Source organism: Chiloscyllium plagiosum, unplaced genomic scaffold (genome assembly GCF_037043375.1).
Source record: "Chiloscyllium plagiosum isolate Xiang-an unplaced genomic scaffold, Cpla_swu_hap1 HiC_scaffold_37, whole genome shotgun sequence".
In the NCBI taxonomy this organism is placed as follows: Eukaryota; Metazoa; Chordata; class Chondrichthyes; order Orectolobiformes; family Hemiscylliidae; genus Chiloscyllium; species Chiloscyllium plagiosum.
The window spans coordinates 40,261,559-40,280,315 of NW_028270175.1; the positions used below are offsets into that span (position 1 = coordinate 40,261,559).

At 43.5% G+C, this 18,757-nt stretch overlaps 1 protein-coding gene and 1 long non-coding RNA gene across 2 annotated transcripts in view; one reads left to right on the plus strand and one right to left on the minus strand.

Moving 5' to 3' along the window:
- The window catches only part of LOC122540185 (guanylin), a 16,473-nt gene extending 16,302 nt beyond the window's left edge, over positions 1–171 (minus strand). The window contains exon 1 of the mRNA XM_043675533.2: positions 81–171. The gene's annotated coding sequence lies outside the window, so the exon portion shown is untranslated. The remainder of the gene's footprint in view (positions 1–80) is intronic.
- The window catches only part of LOC148139800 (uncharacterized), an 18,769-nt gene extending 1,528 nt beyond the window's left edge, over positions 1–17,241 (plus strand). The window contains exons 2-4 of the long non-coding RNA XR_015753501.1: positions 4,635–5,137; positions 8,679–8,831; positions 16,582–17,241. This is a non-coding gene — a long non-coding RNA (uncharacterized LOC148139800). The remainder of the gene's footprint in view (positions 1–4,634; positions 5,138–8,678; positions 8,832–16,581) is intronic.
- Positions 17,242–18,757: the final 1,516 nt, after the last annotated feature.

Below are 18,757 nucleotides of genomic sequence, written 5' to 3' on the forward strand. Positions count from 1 at the left end.
AGCAGGTACAAGCTATTCAGTCCTGTGGGTCTGCTCCTTTATTCAGTAAGATCATGGCTGATCTTCAGACACTTCCTTACCTCAGCTTCACCGTGCTGGAGTCCATCATGGATCAAAGATCTTTCTTACTCAGCCTTCAGTACACTCAATGACTCAGCTTCCCACTGCTCGCTGAGGAAAAGAATTTCAATACAAATTACTATTTTGCGGAAAAAGCTCTTCCTCATCTCCATTTTAATTGGAAGACTTTGAAACTGGGCCTCCTAGTTCTACATTACACCACCAAACACTTCAACTCCAATTTACCCCCTCACAAGTTTATAAATTTCAATAAGATCACCTCTCGTTTGTTTAAATTAAAATGAGTATGAATTAATCTGCCAAACCTTTCCTCACAAGACACTCCCTAATCCTTTAGAGCTCTTTACTAATCATCTCTTAGCCCCCACTTCCTTACTGATCTCTCCATATTTTGTAATCCAAGTTATCATATGATTGAAGCAATTAAAATTGGTTACTTAACCTGCTTTCAGTTTTCAGTGTTAATAATTAGGACTATTTCACTGTAATCATTAACATCATTATTTAAACACAGCCAATGCGCCAAACCTGACAGATGAAGGCATCAGTTAGAGTTGGAATCTTGAACTAAAGGCAGAAACTGCTGAAAGGGGGAGCAGATGGTTCCATTATGACTGAGTCTGGAGTGGATCAGTGCCAAATACTGATACAACAAACAAATACATGCTCACACTCATGGGATGTCACAGTACTGCTTGCTTAGCTTGTTCAGTCTTCCGTTTCCCTCACACTTTTCCGGTGATAAACATCCGGATAGGGATGCTGTTGCAGATCACAGATGCCGTCCAGTCTAATGCTGCGGTTGAAGTTGCTGTTGCGTTGCTTTCATAAGCTGCCCCCATGTCTAACAGAGCATACAAACCTAACCTCATCTTTCCACGACAGACAAAGATCTGCTGTGGCTATGTTGCCCCTGGGTCAGAAAAATATGGTTCAAGTTCCATACCACTGGCTTGTAGCACAGAGTTAATGGTTTTAAATCATATTAATAAGTTTCAGAAGTTAAAAATATTGTTTTTGTAAGTACTTTAAGTACCTATAAAGACAGACTGCTAAGGACTTTCTTGTGGTACAGTGGTAGTGTTGCCACCCGTAAATTGAGGCACCCGTTTGCTGCAGAGGTGAGTAATAACATCCCTGAATAGGTTGATTAGGAAAATAGGTTAATTTAAAAAGAGAGAGAGAGAGAGAGAGAGAGACTGCAGGGACACAGGGCTTCATAGCAGGAAGTCAATATTTTCAATGCTACATGAATAAATCCGTTACAGAAGATTTATGAACATCTGACTTATGTATGCTTTTACTTATGAATGCGATCCTGTTACAGGGCTGCAAAGACCCAATATGCGAACATTTCCTGTACTTACAAACAGCTGTTTTATATTGTCCTGAACTGTGTTCTAACTTGGGAACAAACCGAGTTGTGAACAACTTCCAGAACAGACCCTCTGCACAACCTGGAGATTGCCTGTGGTGAGAATGGTTTTAGTGTCTTGTTTAATTCTCCAGCAACTATTTTGGGATTGGCGTGACAGCCAATCTAAACTAACACTTGAGGTGCTACCACCACCCCTGAAATCAAGACTGGGAAAGAAAAATTGGATACAAAAGAATAGCTGACTCTGCACCCAGTGATTTACTCACCCCCAGTCCTTCCTTGAAACTTTATTGCTGGAACAGCACAGCAGGTCAGGCAGCATCCAGGGAACAGGAGATTCGACGTTTCGGGCACAGGCCCTTCTTCAGGAATGATTCCTGAAGAAGGGCCTGTGCCCGAAACGTCGAATCTCCTGTTCCCTGGATGCTGCCTGACCTGCTGTGCTGTTCCAGCAATAAAGTTTCAACTTTGATCTCCAGCATCTGCAGACCTCACTTTCTCCCCAGTCCTTCCTTCCCTATCTACTCATTGTTTCACCAGTTACAGACTGTTTAATTCCCGTTATAGGTTAAGAGCACAGGAGAGAACCAATTTGTTATTAGAGGTGTTGCTCCTCACTTATTCACTGTATTCTGACTTTTCTCTGGCTGGTCTATCCTGTGAGTGGAATTTCCTGTGATTATGGGGCTTTAGGGATGGATTTGCCAGCTGCCTTTGAGTATTTTCTGCACTGAACCATAATTATGGGCAAAAGATGCACATCAAGTAAAGAAAGAAGGCCTTGCATTTATATAGCACCCTTCGTAACCTCCACGATGCTTTATACAAAGCAGTAGTTGTTTGAAATCTAGACACTGTTGCATTGCCGAAAGTACAGCAGCCAGTTTGCAGGCAGTAAGGCCACACAGACAACAATGAGATAAAAGCTGGACAATTGTTTCACTTGTAATAGGTACAAAATAGCTATTTATTTTTCATGTGTTTTTGTTTCTTGAAGTGATGGCTGAAAGGAATGTCGGTTGATGAAAAAAAATAGCTCAAGGCAACAGAGAATGTGTCCTTGCTCTTCATCCAAACTTAACCCGAGAGGGAAGCCTGTATTTGGTGTATTATCTCATATGAAAGTCAGAATTTTTTGGCAGTGCAGCACTCCCTTGGTACTGCTCTGGAGTTGGAGCTGAAATGTAATGCTTAATTCAGGGTAGCACATATAAGGTGTATGCAATTCTTGGTTGTGTTGGACCTCAAAACCTTTAACCTAAAGAAGGCGACTCCCATAAAACAGAACACTCCATTCTATTATTGTACATATCTCTAATAGATACTGTACCTTTCAGGCAGCAAGATAACATTACACTATGTGAACACCAATATAAAGATCTCCATCTCATTTTCATTTAGTCAGACATCCCAAACTCTGTTTATTCAGTGCAGTGCAATCTATCTTTTAGTTAAACAGCCAGTGTATAGAATATAGCAGTAATCTGAACAGATTATGTGTAAGAATGGGATATCAAACCAGTTTAAATGGTTATTGTTAATAAACATCAAGACATCTGTCTTCACAAGAATCAAGCCTCTGTGATAGACGTTCCATGGTTAACATATGGAAAAACATTCAGCATCACATTCTAAGGGAGTTCTGTAGTATTTACGCAGTTTACAGTTACACCTTTTGACATCTAATGTAGGAACATAGGAGCAGGAGTAGGCCATTCAACCCCTTGAGGTCGTTCTGGCATTCAATGAAATCTTGGCTGGATTGTGGCCTAACTCCATCTACCTGCCTTTGGTCATGAAACATTGACTTTGTTTCTCCACCAGAACTGCTAGATATTTCCACCATTTTCTGTTTTGATTTCAAAACTTCCAGCACACACAACTTTATGCATTTGGATTAGTTCCTTTCAGAGTCAATTTTGGGAAAATCAGCTCATCTCCCTCATGGACGTATTGAGCTAGCTGTGAAGGTAGATGTTGGAACTAAGGAATATCATATGGTTACGTCCTGGGTTGTGAATGGGGGATGAATGGAAATCACAGATGATAATTATCTATCACTGGAAATAGAAGCTCAAAGCAATCCTATTTTCAGCGAGATGTTAGAGTGAATTTATTGAGAATTAAAGCTGTCACATAAACTGGATTTGGGGTTACAGATATCTAAGAGAGGCAGTTGACTATTTTTTGCCATTTACAGGTAGTTCATTTAAGTTTATTGAGAAGCAATGGTTTAGATATGATTCACAAGCTAAATAGACAGAAAATGTGTATAACCCATACAGAGCAGAAAAGTTCATCGATCCCAGAGGAGGTGATCTTGTTCACTTGTGATGGCAGTGTCCTGCTGTCTGTCCAAACAGTTCGGGAACTCTTCCCCTTGGTTTTCCTCCAGGTGGAGAAGATTCCAGCTGGCATTCCCTCTAATCTTCCCTCTGGCTGCATGGGTCTCAGAGGTCAGTGTGTGGCAGAGACCTCTGGAATTGGAAGTTAATGTCACAATCAGCATGCCATTGCCAATTTCTGTGCTAGCATTGATCACCGCGCATGGAACCTTGGAGTGGCTGCACGTGGCCACACAGCCTAGGGGGAACAAAGGTGCCTGCTACACAAGGACTGACCGATAGGTTTTATTTTGAGAAGGTGGCAATTTACTCTGTTTCTGTCACCTCCTATCCAAAGAATATAGGACAAGAACCCACAACATCACAGAGTCACCTTCCTCCCAGTCCAATTTTAGGTCAGCTTTTTTGAGCTGAGGATCATTTCCTTAGCTTATACAGTCATGGGGTTACAACATATACATTCCCAAATTGGAAATGTCAAAATAGAATCCTAAACTTGGAGTCCCTGATGTTCCCAGGAACTTTTTATGAGGGTTTCCAGAGAAAGAGAGAGAAAGAGTGAAAATTTGTGTTGTGTCCACAATATACAGAAAACATTTGTTCATTAAGATCTCCAATTTCTCATTGTCCTTACCTTTAGACTACTTCAGAAACTGATGGTCAAATCTGAAAGTGTGAAGTTGACTTCTGATAGGCTTCAGTATGCAGACTTGATGGGCTGTATGGGCTTTCCATGCTGCAACAATTCTGTGATTTAAGTATGCTCTGGGTCTAGACATCATTTCATTCGATCTGAACTGTGCAGAATCACTTCACCTCTTCCATCTCAGGTTATCTCTCTGGTTCAAAGATGAGTTGCTTCTCCTCCGGTTCAATGGTTTCTGAGATGGAGTACAAATCCCAGGCAGGACCTACAGACTCTGTCAGACACAAAGCTTAAAGGATCTGGTAGATGGCTTTTCAAACGTTTCTGCAACGCCCCGATTTCATTTCTATACCTTCTGGATGAAGCCTTTCCATGGGTTCAGTATCTTCCTGAATGTACTTTTTGATCAGTCACAAGTCAGAGTCTCCCAGGAATCAGTGGGGATATTTCATTTCTTCAGGAATACTCTGAGACATCTCTGAAGTGCTCCGATTGCCTGCCAGGGAGACATCTGAAGTGATCAAGTTCCAGTTGGAGCAGTTGCACCTGGAGTCTAGTGTCAAGCATATACAATCCCTCCAACACCAACCACTCCCCCCCCCAAACCGGGAGCTGCTTTTTGAGTGATTAACACCTTGATCCTGAGAACATTGGCTTGGGCGAGCTGTTGGACTGCCCTTATAACTGGTAGGTCTTGACGCTCCTTGAACCGAAAGTGTATTATTTACATAGACACACACATTGGCAGCATGATGGCTCAGTGGTTAGCACTACTGCCACCCAGAGTCGGGGACTTGAGTTCAATTCCAGCCTCAGGCAACTGTTTGTGTGGAGTTTGCATATTCTCCCCGTGTCTGTGTGGGTTTCCTTTGAGTGCACTAGTTTCCTCCAATAATCCAAAGATGTGCAGGTTAGGTGAATTGACCATGCTAAATTGCCCATAGTGTTCAGGATGTGCAGGCTGGGGGGATTAGGGAAATGTGGAGTTTCAGGGACAGCTGGTGAGGAGGGAGGGGGTTTGAGTCTGGGTGGGATGCTGTTTGGAGGTTTGATGGACTGAATGGCCTGCTTCTACACTGTAGGGATTCTATGATCTTATGACTGAGTACAGGAGTAACTCATCATGTACTTAAAGAACAGGTTACTGCTCCTGGCACCAACATATTCAGCACTCGGAGAATGAATGCATCGCCACGGAATGGGCTTTACGGAAACTCAAATCTTCTGATGTGCTGAATTATTTTTAATCATTTATGGAAGGTGGGCATTGCTGGCTGGGCCCAGCATCTATTGCCAATCTCTAGGTGCCCGAGAGGTGGTAGTGAGCTGCCACCTTGAATCATCACAGTCCATGTGGGTGTAAGTACATCCACAATGTCCTTAGGGAGGGAATTTCAGGATTTTGACCCAGCAGCACCGAAAGAACAGTGCTATATTTCCAAGTCAGGACTGTGAGTATGTTGAAGTGGAACTTGAAGGTGGTGTTTCCTATCCTTCTAGGTGGAAATGGTTGCTAGCTTGGAAGGTGCTGTCTAAGGAGCCTTGGTGAATTTTTGCAGTGTATATTGTAGTTAGTGCATATTGCTGCTACTGTATCTCAGTGTTAATTTAGTACTAAACTCTCAGTCTTAATTCAAGACACATCTTGGGTAGCACAGTGGCTAGCACTGTTGCTTTGTAGTGCCAGGGACCCAGGTTCGATTCTAGCCTCGGGCGATTGTCTGTGTGGAGTCTGCACATTCCCCCAGTGTCTGCGTCGGTTTCCTCCCACAGTCCAAAGATGTGCAGGTTAGGTGAATTGGCTATTCTAAATTGCTCATTATGTTCAGGGATGTGTAGGTTGGGTACATTAATCAGGGGCAAGTGTAGAGTAATAGGGTAGGGGAATGGGTCTGGGTGGGTTACTCTCTGGAGGGTCGGTGAGGAGTTATGAGCCTAAATGGTCTGTTTCCACACTGTAGGGATGCTATCTTCATTCAGGAGGTGTATCGTGTCTGGCCGGTGATGCACAGACATTGGATAATCATACTTCCTGCACTCATTTCCAGGCACCATACACCTTGTGTGATGTTGGTTCGGTGGACATTATCAGTTGGAAGCCTGAAAGATTTCCCTGAACTTTAGAATGGTATCAGGCGCCATGTGTGCTAGTATTCAAAAGACAGCATAAGGGACAGTCCAATACTCCCTCTAAAGTGCATAGGAATATCTACGTAGATGGTAAACGCACTCTTAGAATGGATCTTGAACCCAATTCTAAACTTAATTCCAACTCTGTGTGACAGTGCTGCAACTGAGATAAGGAATTAACCTGAAGAAATATCAGAACACCTCATCGTGAGCATTAATCTGAAAAAGCACTGTTGATGGTACAAACCAAATGTTGGTTTGTGGAATGATGTGTCATTGTTCAATCAATAAAACATTTAAACATCAAACAAAGCACTCACTTCAAACAGGGAGATTAAAACCTGATAGATATTATAAACCAAAATCCATTTAAACTCAGCAAAGTTAATGTTCAAACAGCTAGTCCAACCCAGTCTCACTCATCCACAAACTCATAAAAATTCTATAATGGAAGATAAGAAATTGTGCAATTCCTTTAAAACATGAGACTTCAGTGCATTGTTGTGGGGTATTTCCTTTGTAGAAGTTGAAAATGTCAGATGAAGATTACAGCAGTTGATATTTAGCAAGACCCTTTGACACAAATGACACCTCCATGATGAAGTATTCACTCAGGAGAACCCTCTCATTGTTCATGAAAGCCCCTCTTGTTTCAGAATGGTTTGGGAGTGGATTAGACCAGTATTGTCAACTAGATCATGTAGACTAGGCACAAATGTGGCTGCAGTTGTAATGTTAACAATATGCACCAATGAAATCAAAGGGTTTGGGATCGTGTGGGAAAATAGCATTGAGAAAAATGTTTCGGCATGCTCTAGGAAGGACAGCTTGAAGGGCTGAATAGCCTGCATCCACATTTGTATGTTTCTTATAATAATTGAACACAGCACAGGAAAATGTACTTCACATGTGCAAAGCTACCAACAAACACAAAGTCCACCATTCAGTAAATGATCAAGTAAATCACCATGATTTAAAATCAAACACTTACAAACTCTGCCTTTTCTCTTAGCAATATATGAACAAAAAGGTTGACATGGCTACCCACACTCTGGGCAAATGTGAACATTGGGGTCATGTTTCCAGCAGCATAGTTGTTTTATTCACTGCTCAAAAACAAAAGAAGCCTCGTCTGGATTTGGTGAACACATTGTACCAGGTTAGACTCTGCTCTGTACATCAAGGGGACCATGTTACACAACACCAGCAACCTTAGACTGAACTGGAACAAGGCTGTGCACCTCAGGTGATAGATTATAGAAACAGATAACAGTCAACTATCAGATTTGGCTGAGATAGTGCTGAGGAGACAAGAAGTTGCACAGGTGACAGTGGGTCTGCCACCAGGTTAAAAATCACACAACAGTCCCTACATCTACACCTGATGAAGGACTGGCGCTCTGAACGTTAGTGCTTCCAATTAAACCTGTTGGACTACAACCTGGTGTTATATGATTTTTAACTTTGTACACCCCAGTCCAACACCGGCATCTCCAAATCATGGCCACCAGGTTGAACACTATCCCATTACATGGAAACGTTTGAGATCAATGAATGCTATTTGCCCAGGGAAAAGGTGCGGTCTTAATTCAGCAACATGGTCATCATTCAGCTTCAGACTGGTAAGCTAGAAATGTCCTCTTCCCAGCCCACTCAATTGGAAAATATATGGCCATACTTGCATCACAATCAGCAAATGGAATTGTGGCTCTTTAGGAGAGAAATCAGACCTGTTTCTCTGGTGCAATTGACCAACATGTCCAGCTGTTAACTGGAGATTTGGTTGTTCAAGGCCAGCCAGAGACAATGTTTTTTGTGTTTGCGCTTCGGCGGGTTGGTGTGGACTTGTTGGGCCGAAGGGCCTGTTTCCACACTGTAAAGTAATCTAATCTAATCTGCCCTCAGAGAGGGGAGAATGGACTATGCATTAGTTCATTTCAGGTCTTTTATGATTAGTGGGCACCAGAGGGGTGCAGTCCATCATCAACATCAAAGTGACACATTGATTTAAATTTGGTCGGTTTCCTATGATATCTGGATTTTTGTCCTGTAGGGACGGATTAAACTAATTTTGTTTCATTTGTTCATTTTAAAATAGCAGAAGGGAAATCAGGAAGAGAAATCACACTTCCAATGCGTGGCAGAAACCTGGAGCTCTTGACCCCGGAAGGTCAAGGATGGTGGAACAATTGAATGTTTCAAGTCTGCAATGGATACATTAGGCAAAGATACTGATAGACATCATGCAAAGGTGAATAAATGGAGTTGTGATATAGATCAGTCATGATCAAATTGGAGGACAGAAGAGGCTTAAGAAGGTGAATGGTCTGCTCTTTTTTTTATTTACTTGTAAGATGTGGGCATAGCTGGCTGGGTCATCATTTATTGTCCATCTCTAGTCGCCCTTGCGAAGGTAATGGTGAGCTGCCATCTTGAACTGCTGCAGTCCACCTCCTGTAGCTTGGCCCCCAATATCATTAGGGAGGGAATTCCAGGACTTTGTCACAGCAACAGTGAAGGAACGGCAATACATTTTCCAAGTCAGGATGGTGAGTGGCTTGGAGGGGAACCTGAAGGTGGCAGTGTTCCCATATATCTGCTCCCGTTGTCATTCTAGATGGAAGTGGTTGTGGGTTTAGAGGGTGCTGTCTGAAGACATTTGGTAAATTTCTGCAGTGCGTCTTGTAGATGGTGCACTCTGCTGCTACTGAGCGTCAGTGGTGCAGGGAGTGGATGTTTGTGGATGTGGTGCCAATCAAATAGACTGTTTTATCCTGGATAGTGTCAAGCATCTGGACTGTTGTTGGAGCTGCACTTGTCCGGGCAAGTGGGGAGTATTCCATCACACCCCTGACTTGTGTCTTGCAGGTGGATAGGCTTTTAGTCAGGAGTTGAATTACTTGCCACGGTATTCCTAACTTCTGATCTGGTCCTGGAGCCACTGCATTTAAGTGGTAAGTCCAGTTGAGTTTCTGATGAATGATAACCCCCAGAATGTTGAGAGTGGGGGAATCAATGATAGTAACACTATTAAATATCATGGTGCAGTGTCAGATTGTTTCTTATTGGTGATGGTCATAGCCTGGTACTTGTGTGGTGTGCATGTTACTTGCCACTTGTCCTCCCAAGCCTGGATATTATCCAGATCTTGTTGCATTTGAACATGGACTGCTTCAAATATCTGAGGAGTTGCAAATGGTATTAAGCACTGTGCAATAATTGGTGAACATCTCTACTTCTGACCTTATGATGGAGGGAATATCATTGATGAAGAAGCTGAAAATGGTTGGGCCTAGGACATTACTCTGAGGAACACCTGCAGAGATGTCCTAGAGTTGAGATGACTGATCTCCAACAAACACAACCATCTTCCTATATGCCAGGTATGACTCCAACTAGCGTCTAGTTTTCCCTCTGATCTACATAGATTCCAGTTTTGCGAGGGCTCCTTGGTCAAATGCAGCCTCGATGTCAAGGGCTGTCACTTCACCTCCCCTCTGGAATTCAGCTCTTTTGTCCATGTTTGAACCAAGGCTGTAATGAGGTCAGGAGCTGAGTGGCCCTGGTGGAACCCAAACTGGGTGTCACTGAGCAGGTTATTGCTGAGCAGGAGTTGCGTGATAGCACTGTTGATGACCCTTTCCATCACTTTCCCGATGATCGAGAGTAGACAGATGGGGTGGTAATCGAATGGGTTGAATTTGTCCTGCTTTGTATGCACCAGATACATCTGAACAATTTTTCACATTGTCACGTTAATGCCAACGTTATAGCTGCACTGGAAGAGCTTGGCTAGAGGAATGGCATGTTCTAGATCAGTCTTTGGTACTACTGCCAGAATATTGTCAGGGCCTATAGCCTTTGCAGCACCTAGTGCCTACAACCATTTCTTGATATCCCAGGGAGTGAATGGAATTGGCTGAAGACGAGTATAATAATGCTGGAGACCACTGGACGATGCCAAAATGGATCGTCCACTTGGGGGCACTGCTGGGTAATGATTACTGTGAATGCTTCAGTCTTATCTTTGGCACTGTGATGTGCTGGGCTCTCTACCATTGAGTGTGGGTATATTTGCGGAGCCTCCTTCACCACTGAGTTGTTAATCGTCCACCACAGTTCATTACTGTTTGTGGCAGGATTGCAAAACTTAGATCTGATCCATTGTTTGTTGGATCACTTAGCGATCATTTGCTGTTCGGGATGCAAGTAGTTTTGTTTGTGGCTTCACCAGGTTGGCACCTTATTTTTAGCTATGCCTGGTACTGCTCCTGACATGCCCTCCTGCACTCTCTATTGAACCAGGGTGGATCCCTTGGCTTGATATGAGGAATATGCTGGGCCATGAGGTTGCAGATTGTGCTGGAGTATGATTCTGCTGCTGTTGATGGCCCACAGCTCCTTTTGGATGCCTAGTCTTGTGTTGTTGGATCTATTTGAAGTCTGTCACATTTAGCACGGTGATCGTGTTACACAATACAATGGAGGATATTCTCAATGTGAAGGAGGGACTTTGTCTCCACAAGGACTGTGTGGTGGTCACTCTTACCAATACTGTTATGGATAAATACACCTGGTAAGGACACAGACAAGTATGCTTTTCCCTCTTGTTGGTTCCCTCACCACCTGCCACAGACCCAGTCTAGCAGCTATGTCCTTTAGGAACCAATCAGCTCAATTAGTAATGCTGCTGCTAAACCATTTTTGATGATGGACATTAAACTCCCACACCCAGAGTACATTTTGTCCCCTTGCCACCCTCGATGCTTCCTTCAAGAGTTGTTCAACACAGAGTACTGATTCATCAGCTGAGAGAGGGGGTGATGTGGTAACTAGCAAGAGGCTTCCTTGCCCATGTTTAACTTGAACCCATGAGATTTTATGGGAAGGCAATGGTATTATCACTGACCGTTAATCCAGAGACCCAGGTAAATGTTCTGGGGGCCCCGGCTTCAAATCCTGCCTCGGCAGATGTGGAATTTGAATTCAATAACTATCTGGATTGAAGAGTCTGACGATCACCATAACTCCATTGTCAATTGTCAGAAAAACCCATCTAATGTCCTTTAGGGAAGGAAACTGCCATCCTTATCTGAGCTGGCCTCCATGTGACTCCATGTTAACTCCATGTTAACTCTTACCTTAGTGATTGGCAATAAAGGCTGGCCTAGCCAGCAATGCCCTCATCCCATGAATGAATAAAACAAATTCAATGTTGAGGACTCCCAGGGCAACTCCTGCCTGGACTGTATTCCATTACTTCTGTTGGAGCTATTCTGCTTGTGATAGAGGACATATTCCAGAATGGTAGGAGTGGATTCTGGGACATAGTCTGAGAGGTATGTTTCAGTGAGTATGACTATGTCAGGCTGTTGCTTGATTAGTTTGTGAGACGGCTCTCCCAATTTTGGCTCTAGCCTCCTGATGTTACTAAAGAGCCCTTTGCATTACCAACAGATCTAATGTTCTAATGAAATAACTGTATGGGATACAATAGTTTCTTAAACACACATACTTCAATACTCCTAATTATTAATAGTACATACTACAAAAAAACTTTATCACACTAATGTCTGCTGAAAATTTTTTTAGAAAATATTGCTTAGCTTTATTAGAGTAGCAAGTGTTTAATTCATACTGTGTAACAAACTTCATCAGCACCATAGCAATTTTACTTGGTCATAATTATGCCAAATTATAAATATTATTGGAAATAAACTGCCAGCCAATGGTATGTGGATGCCACGTGACTGACTAAGGACTTCCATTTATTGAGTGTATTCTGTGTGCTCTTGATATCTCTTTGAGGTGGAGTTATTGTTTAACATAGACAAATGTGGCAACCAATTTATAGACAGCAAGCACCTACAATCAACAAATGAAACAATGAAGCAGTTAATCTGTTTTCCTCATGTGAGGTGAGAGATACATTTTGGTCAAGATTCAAAGACCCACCTCTTCTTTAATCATGCAACGACACTTTTTACATGTCAATGTAATGTTCCTCCATACTCGCAGGATACATATTTATCAAGTGGCTCTTCAACTTTTATTCCAATGTTTATGTTTTTTATTAATTTTCATCAGGAAAGGGAGTGTCTCTGGCTGGGCCAGTTTTTATTGCCCATCCCTACTTGCCCTTGAGAAGGTGGGGGTGAGCTGCTTTCTTGAACCGTTGCAGTCCATGTGCTGTAGGTTGATCCAACAATGTCTTTAGGAAGGGAATTCCAGGCTTTTGGCCCAGCAATAGTGAAGGAACAGTGATATATTTCCAATTGAAACTTGAAAGGGTTCAAAAAAGATTGACAACGATGGTGTCAGGGTTGGAGGGTTTGAGCTAAAGGGAAAGGCGGAATAGGCTGGTGCTGTTTTCCATGGAGCATCGGAGATTGAGGTTATAAAATCATGAGGGTAAACAGACAAGGTCTTTTCCCAGGAATGGGGGAATCCAAAACTAAGTTAAAGTGAGAAGGGAAAGATTTAGGGGACAACTTTTTCACGCAGAGGGTGGCGCGTGAATGGATTGAGCTGCCAGAGGAAGTGGTGGAGGCTGGTACAATTACAACATTTAAAAGGCATTTGGGTGGGTATATGAATAGGAAGGGTTTAGAGGGATATGGGCCAAACGTTGGAAAACAGGAATAGATTTATCTAAGATAAATGGTCAGCATGGACGAGTTGGCCTGAAGGCTCTGTTTCCATGCTGCACATCTCTATGACTCTATCAGTCAGGATGGTGAGTGGTTTGGAGGGGAACCTGAAGGTGATGGTGTTCTCATGTATCTGCTGCCCTTGTCCTTCTAGATTGCAGTGGTCATGGGTTTGGAAGATGCTGTCTGAGGATCTTTGGTAAATTTCTGCAGTGCATCTTGTAGATAATACACACTGCTGCTACTGAGTGCCAGTGGTGGAGGGAATGGATGCTTGTGGATGTGGTGCCAATCAAGTGGGCTTTTCCCTCGATGGTGTCAAGCTTCTTGAGTGCTGTTGAGGCTGCACTCATCCAGGCAAGGGGGGAGTATTCCATCACACTCCTGACTTGTACTTTGTACATGATGGACAGGCTTTGGGGAGTCAGGGGTTGAATTACCCGCCGTTGTATTCCCAGCCTCTGTCTACTGTGACCTTGGTAGCCACTGTGTTTATGCGGTGAGTCCAGTTGTGTTTCATGTCAATGGTAACCCTCAGGATATTGATAAGTGGGGGAATTCAGTGATGGTAACACATTGAATATCAAGGAGCAGTGATTAGATTGTCTCTGATTGGTGATGCTTATAGTCTGGCATCCAAACTGGAAAGTTTATTATCAGACCTCGGCAGTGATATGAGCTTCAAGGACAGCAGCATGTTATTGTAAAATCTTTTGCGTCACCACATTTAAGACATGGCAATAAAACATTTCACTCACCCTGAGCCACAGTCCTAAACGTTTCGTAAACTCGGTAGAAGGAGTGGTCTGTGAATGCACTGGATTGTTTCTAGAAATCCGCTTCTGTATAAACAAACATCTCTGAAGGAAAATATTTCACTGGGGTTCACCTCCCCACACCCAACCCCCCCAAAAAAAAACTCCAGTTGCAACTTTGACTCTTGGAGAAATGGTGAAGTAGTGTCTCTATGGGGCAAGGCTCCCTCTAATATCGTGCCAAATGATGGAGAAATGTTGCACCCTGGAGTTTAACAATAGTACACAGAGGAGTGGGTTTAGCCACACTGGGGACTGCTCCTGCAAAGATCTCGTTCCTGAGACAGCACTGAATTCAACAGCACTCAACTCAGTTTTAAACCTTTGGCAACATACCCTAAATCGCCAACCCCCAGAGTTTGGCAAAATAAGAGAAAACTGCAGAATTTAGCTGCACTTGAGAAAATTGAGGTATGGCAGGATTGCGGGGTGTAATATAGGTGGCATGGTGTCTCAGTGGTTAGCACTGCTGCCTTACAGTGCCAGGGACCCAGGTTTGAATCCAGCCTCAGGCAACCAATTGTGTGGAGTTTGCACATTCTCCCCATCTCTGAGTAGATTTCCTCTGGGTGCCCCAGTTACCCCCTTCAGTCCAAAGCTTAGGGTGGACTGGTCATGCTATATTGTTCCATTGTGTCCAGGGATGTGCATGCTAGATGGACTAGCCATGGGAAAATGCAGGGCTATATGGATAGGGTAGGGGGCGGTGTCGATGTGGCATACTCTTTGGAGGTGGGACTTGATGGGCCAAATGGCCTCCTTCTACACTGTATGGATTCTATGTGCTTGATCAATTGGTGTGGTTTAGATTTCTGCCAGCAGTGAAGGAAGAACAAAAGCAGATATCGGTGCAAGAGTCAGGGTTTCACTGTAGAGACTGATTTGTAACATTCTCAGGTGAACAGATTTTAGAAGGCTTAATTTGATTCTTTCTGATTCAACTGCAGGGAGTCTATTTCACCACCTGCCACTGATCCTGGACCCCACTTAAATCTCTAGCTGTCTTGTTCACATACACCAACAATTTCATTTTCTAACCACCAGCAGAACGCAGGTTACGATCGTTGGATAATTCAGTATTAACGAGTTTTGAGAAGATTTGTAGCTCAGGTTGAGGTTCAGTATGTATGTTTGCTCCCTGAGCTGAAAGGTTCACTTTCAGATGTTTTGTCACCACACTAGGTAACATCACTGAGCCTCCAGTGAAAAACTGGTGGTATGGCCTGCTTTTTATTTACGTGTTCAAGTTTCCTTGGGTTCGTGATGTCATTTTCTGTGGTGATGTCATTCCCTGTGATTACAAAATACCTTGCAAGAACTGTAACAAGCACTACATTGGACAAACAGGCAGAAAACTAGCCACCAGGGTATATGAACATCAACTAGCCACAAAAAACATGACCTACTCTCACTAGTATCTTTACATACAGATGAGGAAGGACACCACCTCAACTGGGACAACGCATGCTTCCTAGGACAAGCCAAACAGGGACATGCGCAAGAATTCCTCAAAGCATGGCACTCCAACCGGAACTCTATTAACAAACATTTTGGGCAACACGGTGGCTCAGTGGTTAGCACTGCTGCCTTACAGCACCAGGGTGCCAGGTTCAATTCCAGCCTCGGGCAACTGTCTGTGTGGAGTTTGCACATTCTCCCCGTGTCTGCGTGGGTTTCCTCTGGGTGCTCTGGTTTCTTCCCACATCCAAAGATGTGCAGGTTAGGTGAATTGGCCATGCTAAATTGCCTGTAATGTTAAGTGCATTAGTCAGAGAGAAATGGGACTGGGTGGGTTACTCTTCTGAGGGTCGGTGTGGACTTGTTGGGCCGAAGGGACTGTTTCCACACTGTAGGGAATCTAACCTAATCTTGACTTGGATCCCATTTAACACCCCCTGAGAAAAAGAACAGGAAATGACATCACCAACTCAAGGAAATCTAAACACATAAATGAAAAGCAGGCCATACCACCAGTGCTTCACCAGAGGCTCACTGATGATGTTACCTAGTATGGTGACGAAACTTCTGAAAATGAACCTTCCAGCTCAGCGAACAAACTTACATCCATAATTCGGTATTTTGTTGACTAAAATTTGAATGAATCACAGCATTGGGACTTGAAATTCATCCATAACTTTACTCAGTTATGGTGGAGACAGAACTTTGTGCCTGGAATGACTTCCAGCAGAATCCTGCTCTCACTGAATCATACAAGACACAGGTTGGATGCAGGAAAAGTTTTTACCAGGTTTGGGGACATTGTGGGGGATGGTCAGAATAAGCATTGAGCCCTCTCAGACTGAGATAAGGAGAAATGTCTTCACTCAGAAGATGGTGCAGTCTTTGGAATTCTTTATCCCAGAGGACTGTGGGAGCTCAGTTGTTGATTATGATCCAGTCAGACTTCAATAAATGTCTAGATTCAAAGGAGTCACTAATGCAAATATGTAAATTTTGTATCAACCAAATAATTGATAAATCGTTATTTGGCAGTGCAGAACTCGATCACTGCTGAAAAAATTGCATTTTGTTGCAGCTTTTCAAAGAATACCAATTCAAGGAGGCACCAAACACATACTGTTTGAGGGGAGAGGCTGGATGGCAGGCAAAGGAGAGGACTCCAGCCCATGGTTGACAACTCACCATATAAAGCATGAGCTGGTACCAAACAATATGGACCACAGGATGAAATCAGAACACTTAAATGTTCGAACTAGAGTGAAATAGGATCCTGCTACTTAGGCAGGTCTAGACTCCATACCAGCTCATCAAGCTCAATGACTGCCATGATTCTCAATGTCATCCAGCTCCACTATGTTGGCTTATCCAATACTGGCCCAAGGAAACCAAAGCTGAGAACACCATGACCTAGATTTATGTTTCTCCTGTATCTGTTAAAGTGTGACTGGTTGATGTCCAGCTGGAATCGTTTGCGATGAGCAAGTCTCTTAAAGATATACTTCAAGACAATAATACAAACAGATCAGGCAGTGCCTATAGAGAGAAAGCATCTTAAATTGATAACCTTTCATCAGAATTGAAGACATGTAGAGATTTATGCAATTTTAAGCCAATGAAATGGAGGAGGAGCAGGAAGAATTCAGGAGAAGCTTTTTGATAGGTTTGAGGGTGGAGGTGACATAATAACAGAAAATTTCATGGTTGATCAACCTATGGAGTGGTAACAGATCTTGTGAAGACATAAAGGTTGTGTCAAAATAAGACGTGACCCTTTGTATAAAACCCAGCTGGTTACAACATAAAAGGAGAAAGAAAGAGAGCAGACCAATACCAGCAAATTACAAAAAAGTATCACGGTGGGCGGCATGGTGGCACAGTGGTTAGCACTGCTGCCTCACAGCTCCAGAGACCCGGGTTCAATTCCCGCCTCAGGCGACTGACTGTGTGGAGTTTGCACGTTCTCCCCGTGTCTACGTGGGTTTCCTCTGGGTGCTCCGGTTTCCTCCCACAGTCCAAAGATGTGCAGGTCAGGTGAATTGGCCATTGTTAGGTAAGGGGTAAATGTAGGAGTATGGGGGGTTGCGCTTCGCCGGGGCGGTGTGGACTTGTTGGGCCGAAGGGCCTGTTTCCACACTGTAAGTAATCTAATCTAAAAAAAACATTCGAAAAGCACATCAAGCAAGACTGAGGCGGAGATGATGATCAAAAGTTTTGTTTGCAGTTGTAGCTAACTTGGGCAGAGTGATTCCAGTCTGTTCCAGACATCGATCAAGGCAGGCCATTGAAATTATGGTCTTGGACATGGCCCAAACCAAAGGGTTTGAGTTAGGTTTATGACAGAGATAAAGGGGATTAACATCCTGCTGGAGGAAGACATATACGGAGTCATGGAGATGGACAGCATGGAAACAGATCCTTCGGTCCAACTCATCCATGCTGACCAAATCTCCTAAATTAATCTAGTCCCATTAGCAAGCACCCAGCCCATATCCCTCTCAACCCTTCCTGTTCATATACCCACCCAGATGGATGTTGTGAACATTTCCTCCGACTTACTCGGTCCAAGCAGCTGGTGATTTTGAATATTTCAGTCAGATCTCCTCTCACACTTCTCTTTTCCAAGAGAATAACCCCAACATGTCTGTTCAATCTTCATAACAGAAATTCCTCCTCCCTGGATTCATTCTTGTAAGCCTCCTCTGCACACTCCCTTATGCCTATGTACTCTTCCTAAAGCGCGGAGCCCAGAACAGGATGCTATGTTCAAATCACCTCCTTACTCTTGTACTCCATGTCCCTGTTAATAAAACGTGGGATACATAAGCTTTGTGAAAAGTCACCTCAACCTGTCCTGCTCCCTTTAATTACTGCTGCACATCATACATCTAGGTCTCCCTGCTTCCAGCATCTGCTTCAGAGCTGTGCCTTTTATTTTATGCCAATTCTAGTAAGATATAAATGTACCTGGCATTTATGTATGACCTGCATCTCTCCAAAGGTGGCACAGTGGCTCAGTGGTTAGCACTGCAGCCTCACAGCACCAGGATCCCAGGTTCGATTCCACCCTCAGGCAACTGTCTGTGTGGAGTTTGCATGTTCTCCCCGTGTCTGCATGGGTTTCCTCCGGGTGCTCCAGTTTCCTCCCACAGTCCAAAAATATGCAGGTCAGGTGAATTGGCCGTGCTAAATTGCCCATAGTGTTAGATGCATTAATCAGGGGGAAATGGGTCTGGGTGGGTTACTCTTGCGGA